The sequence below is a fragment of the Triticum aestivum genome, chromosome 6A (assembly GCF_018294505.1).
Source record: "Triticum aestivum cultivar Chinese Spring chromosome 6A, IWGSC CS RefSeq v2.1, whole genome shotgun sequence".
Classification (NCBI taxonomy): Eukaryota; Viridiplantae; Streptophyta; class Magnoliopsida; order Poales; family Poaceae; genus Triticum; species Triticum aestivum.
Genome location: NC_057809.1, coordinates 178,547,175 through 178,555,518, shown reverse-complemented (window position 1 = coordinate 178,555,518; position 8,344 = coordinate 178,547,175). Strand labels below are relative to the sequence as shown.

Here is an 8,344-nt window from a genome sequence, read left to right as displayed (position 1 = left end):
AAGTTTTTGGCCGTGTCAAAATCTGATGTCAACAAAGGTGCTACCCTTGTAACCCGGATACGCTTGCTTTCCATCTATCAATAGAATGATACGCATGTTGCGTATTCGTGGGAAAAAAAAGTTTGTTCACATCCTCCCTTGAAACTGCTTTAGGGTATGTACAATGGTGCTATTTCAGGAGTGCCACGTAGGATTAATGATGAGGTGGAGGAGAGAGAACTCGTAAGAAAAGATTTGTCTTCTTTTATTTAAGATAAGACAAGAGATGATCTCTTAGCACAATTTGTTCACTATGTTTTAAGGAATTGCTAATTATTAAAGATAAGGCTAAGATATAACCCATTGTAGACATATTTTTTTGTCATCTCTCAATTACATGCAAGACTTAAGATAAGACTGTTTTATCAACCATTGTACATGCGAGCTTTCTCTGATCCACATGATGGTATCCGGCGTGTCTTGCCCGGCCGCGTCGACCAACGCTCTGTACATCGCGAGAAAATCGCGAAGCGGATCCTAGGTGCGGCCGTGGGTACATCGCCAGAAAACCTGGTCCCGTGGGGTCCTTTTTCCGAAATGGAAGATTCGAAGACGAGCGAAAAGATTGACTCCTTACGCCGTTGACCCATCTTCTAGCTCCAGCTGCAGTCTACGCTCTGCAGCAACCACCCAGTGGAAAGAAGATAGCAGAGCCACCTATAATTCCGTCCGTCCATCGTACCGCCGCATACCCGGCCGAGAACGCCAGCCACAGTGCCACACTCCCACCCGGATCCGTCCCCCAAAGCAATGGCCGCTCCGCCGCGCAAGCGGGGGCTCACCTTCCGCACGGCGGCGCTCGCGCTCCTCGCCGTCCTCGCCGTCGCGCGAGGGCAGCAGCAGTACGAGGCCAACGCGCAGACCAACTGCTACGGCAGAAACGGCAGCTCCGTGCTCGGCTACACCTGCAACACCACCGCCGCGGCCGCCCCCTGCGCCACCTACGTCGTCTTCCGCTCCTCCCCGCCGTACTACGTGTTGAGTATATTGTGTACGTGTATATGTGTGTGTAGGGCCCACCTCCTGTTTTCCTTGTATAGTTGAGGTTGTGGCCCACCTCTGTACTTATATATACGTGCCTGGTGCACCGATCAATACATCGCGATTGCACGGCCATAACTTGTCCTTCTACATGGTATCTATCGCAGCAAGATCCTAACCCTAGCCGCCGCCGCCACCGCCTCCGCGCCTCCGTGCCGCCGCCGCCGCCGCCGCTGCCTTACGCCGCCGTCACCAGCCGCCGCCGCCGCCGCCCTCCCCTAGGCCGCCGCCGCCGCCCCTGGTCACCACCGCCTTCACCCGCCCGCCCCGCCCGCCGCCGCCGCCGCCTCCTGTCCCGAGGCCGCCGCCGCCGCCGCACCGCTTCCGCTCCCTCCCTTCTCCGCACCGCACCTCTCTCCCGTCCCCACCCGCGCCGCCCACCCCTCCTCCCAACCCGCGCCGCTCCCTCTCCCTCTCTGTAACTCGCGTCGCGCCCCAACCCAATCACCGCCGCCATCATGAGCTCCTCCTCCTCTACAGTCTCCAACCCGTTCGCCGGTCCCGACGTCACCCTCGTCCGCACCTCAACATCCATGAGCGCGTCCCGGTCAAGCTTGACCACACCACAGCCTCCTACTCCGCGTGGAAGCGGTACTTTTCGCTCGTGTTCCGTGAGTACCTCCTTCACGGCCACGTGGACGGCACCGTGAATTCCGCGCTCATGATCCATGACGAGGAGTGGATGATCCTCGACGCCACCATCATTCGCTGGTTCTACCTCAACATCTTCAGCGACATCTTCCACACCGTGGTGAACGACGAGGACGACGCCCATGCGGTCTGGACCAAGCTCAACGGCCTCTTCACCGACAATCGGCTGCAGTGCAAGGTCCTCCTCTATTGTGAGTTTTATGGGTGCCAGCAACTTGACTCGTCCATCGATGATTTTTGCATGCGTCTCAAGAAGCTCGCCGATGAGCTCCGTGATCTGGGGAGAAGATCGGCGACGAGCTCCTCATCAGCACCCTCTCCGGCGGCCTCAACGAGGACTTCGGGAACGCTGCCTCCAACCTCACCCTCATCCCGGAGCCCACCTTTGACAAGGTGGTCGCGTACCTCAAGCTGGAGGAACGCCGGATGCGGGCGGCCAGGACGCGCGCCACCCACACCGCCCTCATTGCCGGCACACGTGGGGGTTCGGCCCCACCACCGTCTCACCCGACGCCGCCCCCGCAGGCGGCGCCCGCCTTCTCGCCGGGCTTCCCGCCCGCCCCACCTGCCCCCTTTTCGCCGCCCCAGCCGGCGGGCAATGGGGGAGGCCGTCGCGGCGGCCGCCGGGGTGGCCGCAAGCAGGGAGGCGGCGGCGGCGGTGCTCAGGGAGGAGCGCCACGCCAGCAGCAGCCGGCTCCTCAGCCGGCGGCCCCGTGGTACGCCGGTCAGAACCCGTGGACCGGCGTCGTCCACGCCTATTCTATGCCGGTTCTACGGGCTCCTACTCCGGGTCTTCTCGGCACTCGGCCTCCGTCACACCAGGCGTATTACGCCGCGCCGCAGCCCTATGCGGCACCCTACGGGCAGCAGCCGCCGCCAGGCGGGCCGCCGCCGCTGCCCCTGACGTCTGCGCCGTCTCTTCCGCCGGCGCCATGGGACCCGGCTCTCCTGGCGGCTCTCCACACCGCCCCTTCCCCGTCCAGCTACACCGGCGGCGGCGATTGGTACATGGACAGTGCCGCCACCGCTCATATGGCGGCGTACCCCGGTAACCTCCATACTGCCCACCCTGTCCACACCTCCAACCGCATCACCGTCGGTGACGGTTCTTCTCTTCCTATCACCCATATTGGACATACATATTTTCCGTCTAACTCCACTCCTATATCCATGTCTAATATTCCTGTTTCTCCTGCTCTTATTAAAAATCTTGTTTCCGTCCGTTCTCTTACACGTGAAAATCCGGTGACCGTTGAATTTGACGACTGTGGTTTTTCTGTTAAGGACGCTCGCATGCGGATGGTGCTCCACCGATGTGACAGCCCCGACGAGCTCTACCCAGTTCACTCCGCCGCCTCCACCACTTCCGCCGCCCCTGTCGCTCTCGCCACCGGAGTGGATCTCCGGCACGCTCGCTTGGGTCATCCTAATCATGCCACCCTTCGCCACATACTTCGGAGTTTTTCTTTCACGTGTAATAAGAACGAGGATCACTCGTGTCATGCATGCCGTCTTGTCAAACATGCTCGTCTTCCGTTTAGGGCTTCTTCCTTTGTTGCATCGTACCCGTTTGAGTTGATTCATAGTGATGTTTGGACATCTCCTGTTGCAAGTAATACGGGCTTTCTTTATTACCTTGTCATCCTTGATGATTTTTCGCATTATGTGTGGACCTTCCCGTTGCGCCGCAAGTCGGACGTTATCTCCACTCTTGTCGGTTTCTACTCTTATGTCCGCACGCAGTTTGGCCGGCCCATTCTTGCGTTGCAGACAGACAACGGGAAGGAATTTGACAACACCGCTGTCCGCGATCTTCTCGCCACACATGGCACGATTTTTCGTCTCACTTGCCCGTACACCTCGCAGCAGAACGGTCGTGCTGAGCGCATCCTTCGCACTCTTAATGACTGCGTTCGGACTCTTCTCTTTCACGCCAATGTGCCTCCGCGCTTTTGGCCTGACGCTCTAGCCACCGCTTCCCTCCTCATAAACATCCGTCCATGTCGTACTCGCGGGAACTTTACACCTCACCACCTTCTCTTCGGTGCACCCCCCTCTTATGAAGGGCTTCGCATTTTCGGCTGCCTGTGCTACCCTAGCATCGCTGCCACTGCGCCTCATAAGCTCGCACCCCGCTCCGTCGCCTGCATCTTTCTCGGCTACCCACCTAACACTAAGGGCTACCGCTGCTACGATCCAGTCTCTCACCGTGTTTTCACCTCCCGACACGTTTACTTTGATGAGATGGTCTTCCCGTTTCAGCAGCAGGCACCCCTCGTCGTCTCGTCACCACCGGCCACTGGCGGCCCATCGACGACCTCGTCAGGTGGACGAGCACGCCTGGTTCGTGGACCGCCTCCGGGCTTTGGCGGTCCACGGGCCCTACTGCCGGCGCCCTCCACGGCCGGCCCTGCCGTTGCGGCCGGCGCCCCGCCTTCACCCGCCGCCTCCGACTCGGGCGCCGCGGGGTCGGGCGCCTCCTCCGCCGCCCCGACGCCGGCCGCCTCGCCGGCTGCCTCGACGGCTTCGCCGCCGGCCGTCTCGCCGGCCCCGTCACCGGCCGCCTCGCCGGCTCTATCTCCGGCCGCGACGCCGGCTGTGACGCCGGCCTCCTCGCCGGCACCGGTGGCCCCGTCCGGCCCTGTCACCTGTGCTCGCGCCGGCATTCACTGCCTGAGCCTCCGCTACTCGCGTGACGAGTACGTCCTCGCCGCCTCTGCCGCGGAGCCGTCACCCATTCCTGCGTCCGCCCGCGCCGCCCTCCGTGATCCTCACTGGCTTGCGGCGATGCAGGAAGAGTTCGACGCTCTCCAACGGAACCGCACCTGGACTCTGGTTCCCCGGCCTCCTCGCGCCAACGTCATCACCGGTAAGTGAGTCTTCCGTCATAAGACCCGCTCAGACGGTTCACTTGAGCGCTACAAGGCTCGCTGGGTGGTCCGCGGTTTCCGCCAGCGCGCTGGAGTTGATTTCACGGAGACGTTCGCCCCGGTTGTCAAACCGGGCACGATCCGCACTGTCCTCCAGCTCGCCGTTTCTCGCGGCTGGCCCGTTCACCAAATGGATGTCTCCAACGCCTTCCTCCACGGCCATCTTGAGGAGCAGGTGTTTTGTGAGCAACCCACCGGTTTCGTCGACGCCTCATTCCCCGGCCATGTGTGCCTGCTATCGCGCTCTCTTTACGGGCTCAAGCAGGCACCCCGCGCCTGGTACCAGCGGATCGCCGGGTTTCTTCAGAACCTGGGCTTCAGCGTCACTCGCTCGGACGCCTCACTGTTTGTCTATCGCCACGGTGACACGACTGCATATTTGCTGCTTTACGTCGACGACATCATCCTGACAGCCTCCTCCGCAGCCGTTCTTCAGCAGATTACTCTCCGGCTACGTGACGAGTTCGCTATCAAGGACCTGGGTGCTCTCCATTATTTCCTTGGCATTGAGGTCGTTCGGCGTCCGGACGGTTTCTTTCTTCATCAACAGAAGTATGCCCATGAGCTTCTTGAGCGCGCTGGCATGCTCAACTGCCATCCGGTTGCTACTCCTGTTGACACGAAGGCCAAGGTTTCTGCTCTTGCGGGTTCGCCTGCGTCGGATGCTCCGTTCTACCGGTCTATTGTCGGCGCCCTACAGTACTTGACTCTCACCAGACCGGATCTTCACTATGCTGTCCAGCAGGTGTGTCTCCACATGCACGCCCCTCGTGACTCTCACTGGACTCTCGTGAAGCGGATCCTTCGCTACATCCGCGGCACGATGTCCCTTGGGTTGACACTCACGGCGTCCACTTCTCTGGAGATGGTGGCTTACTCCGATGCAGACTGGGCTGGCTGCCCCGACACTCGTCGGTCCACCTCTGGCTACTGCGTCTACCTCGGTCCTTCCCTCGTCTCGTGGTCGTCCAAGCGACAACCCACGGTTTCGCGCTCTAGCGCGGAGGCTGAGTACCGAGCTGTGGCCAACGCTGTCGCCGAGTGCACCTGGCTTCGACAGTTACTTCAGGAGCTACATCACGATGTCTCCCAGGCTACGGTTGTCTACTGCGACAACGTCTCTGCGGTGTACCTCTCCGCCAACCCCGTTCATCATCGCCGGACGAAACACATCGAGCTGGACATTCACTTTGTGCGCGAGCAGGTGGCTCTTGGACGCATGCGGGTTCTCCATGTGCCGACTGCTCAGCAGTTCGCTGATGTGATGACGAAGGGACTGCCGACTTCCACCTTTGAGGAGTTTCGTTCCAGTCTCTGCGTCACTGGCGCCGCTTCGACTGCGGGGGGGTGTTGAGTATATTGTGTACGTGTATATGTGTGTGTAGGGCCCACCTTCTGTTTTCCTTCTATAGTTGAGGTTGTGGCCCACCTCTGTACTTATATATACGTGCCTGGTGCACCGATCAATACATCGCGATTGCACAGCCATAACTTGTCCTTCTACACTACGGCACGGCCGTCTCCATCTCCTACCTCCTCGGCTCCGATCCGGCCGCCGTCGCGGACGCCAACGGCGTTCCCACCGTCTCCCCGCTCGCCGACTTCCGCCTCGTGCTCGCGCCGGTCCCCTGCGGCTGCTCTCCGCGAGGCTACTACCAGCACAACTCCAGCCACACCATCCAGTTCTGCCAGGCGCTCCTCGCGCAGAACCCCAGGCACGGCAGCCGCGACCTCGTCGCCGGGAACAACCTCACCGTGCCGATCTGCTGGGCGTGCCCCTCGCCGGCACAGGCCGCCGCCGGGGTCAGGCACCTGCTCACCTACCTCGTCACGTGGGGCGACAGCGTCTCGGCCATCGCGGACCGCTTCCGTATCGACACCCAGGCTGTGCTCCAGGCCAACAACCTCACCGCTAGCGAGATCATATTTCCCTTCACCACTCTGCTCATCCCGCTCAAGAGCGCGCCCACGCCGGACATGCTCGTGTCACGGGCGCCGCCGCCCGCACCGGCGCCACCGCAGGCACAGCAGCCGCGGGCGTCTGGCAGCGAGAAGTGGATTGCCGTCGGGGTCGGTGTTGGTGTCGGCGTTCTTGCGCTGGCGGGCCTTCTTGGCCTGATGTTGTTATGTGTTCGCCGGCGGCGGCCCCGGCCAAGCGTTGGGGAAAGGGGCCGCGGGAGCAAGGTGGTTCTTGACGTGCCCTCGTCGGCGGATTACGACGCTCTTGCCTCCGGCAAGCATACATCGGCAGCTACGATGACCTCCTCATCTTCATCAGCGTTGGTGTCCAGCGACGCGCGCGCGGCGGTGGAGTCCCTGACCGTGTACAAGTACTCGGAACTCGAGAAGGCGACGGCAGGATTCTCGGAGGATCGGAGGGTCAAGAACGCGTCCGTGTACCGCGCGGAGATCAACGGCGACGCGGCGGCCGTGAAGCGGGTGGCCGGCGATGTGAGCGGCGAGGTGGGCATCCTGAAGCGCGTGAACCACTCCAGCCTTGTCCGCCTCTCCGGTTTCTGCGTCCACCACGGCGACACCTACCTCGTCTTCGAGTTAGCCGAGAACGGCGCGCTCAGCGACTGGCTCCACGGCAGCGGCGCCACCCTCGTGTGGAAGCAGCGCGTGCAGGCGGCCTTCGACGTCACCGACGGCCTCAACTACCTCCATCACTACACCAACCCGCCGTGCGTGCACAAGAACCTCAAGAGCAGCAACGTCCTCCTCGACGACGACCTCCGCGCCAAGGTGTCAAGCTTCGCGCTAGCGCGGTCGGTCCCCATGGGCGCCGACGGTGGCGACGCGCAGCTCACCCGCCACGTCGTGGGCACCCAGGGGTACCTGGCCCCAGAGTACCTGGAGCACGGCCTCATCACACCCAAGCTCGACGTTTTCGCCTTCGGCGTCATCCTCCTCGAGCTGCTGTCCGGGAAAGAGGCGACATTCGACGGCGGCGACAAAAGGGGGGAGACGCTGCTGTGGGAGTCCTCGGAGGGGCTGGTCGTCGACGGCGAGGACGCGCGGCAAGGTGCGGGCGTTCATAGACCCGCGGCTGAACGGCGACTACCCGCTGGACCTCGCGGTCCCCGTGGCGTCGCTGGCGGTGCGGTGCATGGCGAGGGAGCCCAGAGGGCGGCCCTCCATGGAGGAGGTGTTCGTGACGCTGTCGGCGGTGTACAACTCCACGCTGGATTGGGATCCCTCGGATTGCGGCAACTCTCGCTCTTCGATCGTGGGGAGATAATACTGCAGAGCAAAATCACTTGATGCGTAATCTGTTGGTGTAGCGAGAGTTAAGAACCAAATGTACAGTAGCTTTTCCCCATCCGTGTGACGACTTATAAGTAATGGAACTTTTTTTTAGGTAAATGTCGCCGCTATTATTAACTCAAACAAAGTTTGAAATCTCGTCTGCGATCACGCCCAGAATGCAATCTGGAGGTGACCCAAGCCACACCTTACAAAGTTCTCCTACACCAACTTTTGCTAACTTATGCGCAGCAATATTCGTAGAACACCTTACCCACAAAACACGGAAATCCTCAAAAGTTCGTAGCATGGTCTTGATCTCCTCCACCCAAGATCCAGTCGCTGCCAAGTTCCTCTCCAGGCTATTGATCATTTGCACTAGAGCCTGGCTGTCCAGCTCTAGGTGAATTCTCTGAACATTGATCTCCATAGCCACT

The 8,344-nt window shown here is 61.0% G+C and overlaps 1 pseudogene; it reads left to right on the top strand.

Moving 5' to 3' along the window:
- Nucleotides 1-576: 576 nt before the first annotated feature.
- On the top strand, nt 577-7,996 carry LOC123130530 (protein LYK5-like; annotated as a pseudogene).
- The last annotated feature ends 348 nt before the right edge of the window (nt 7,997-8,344 follow it).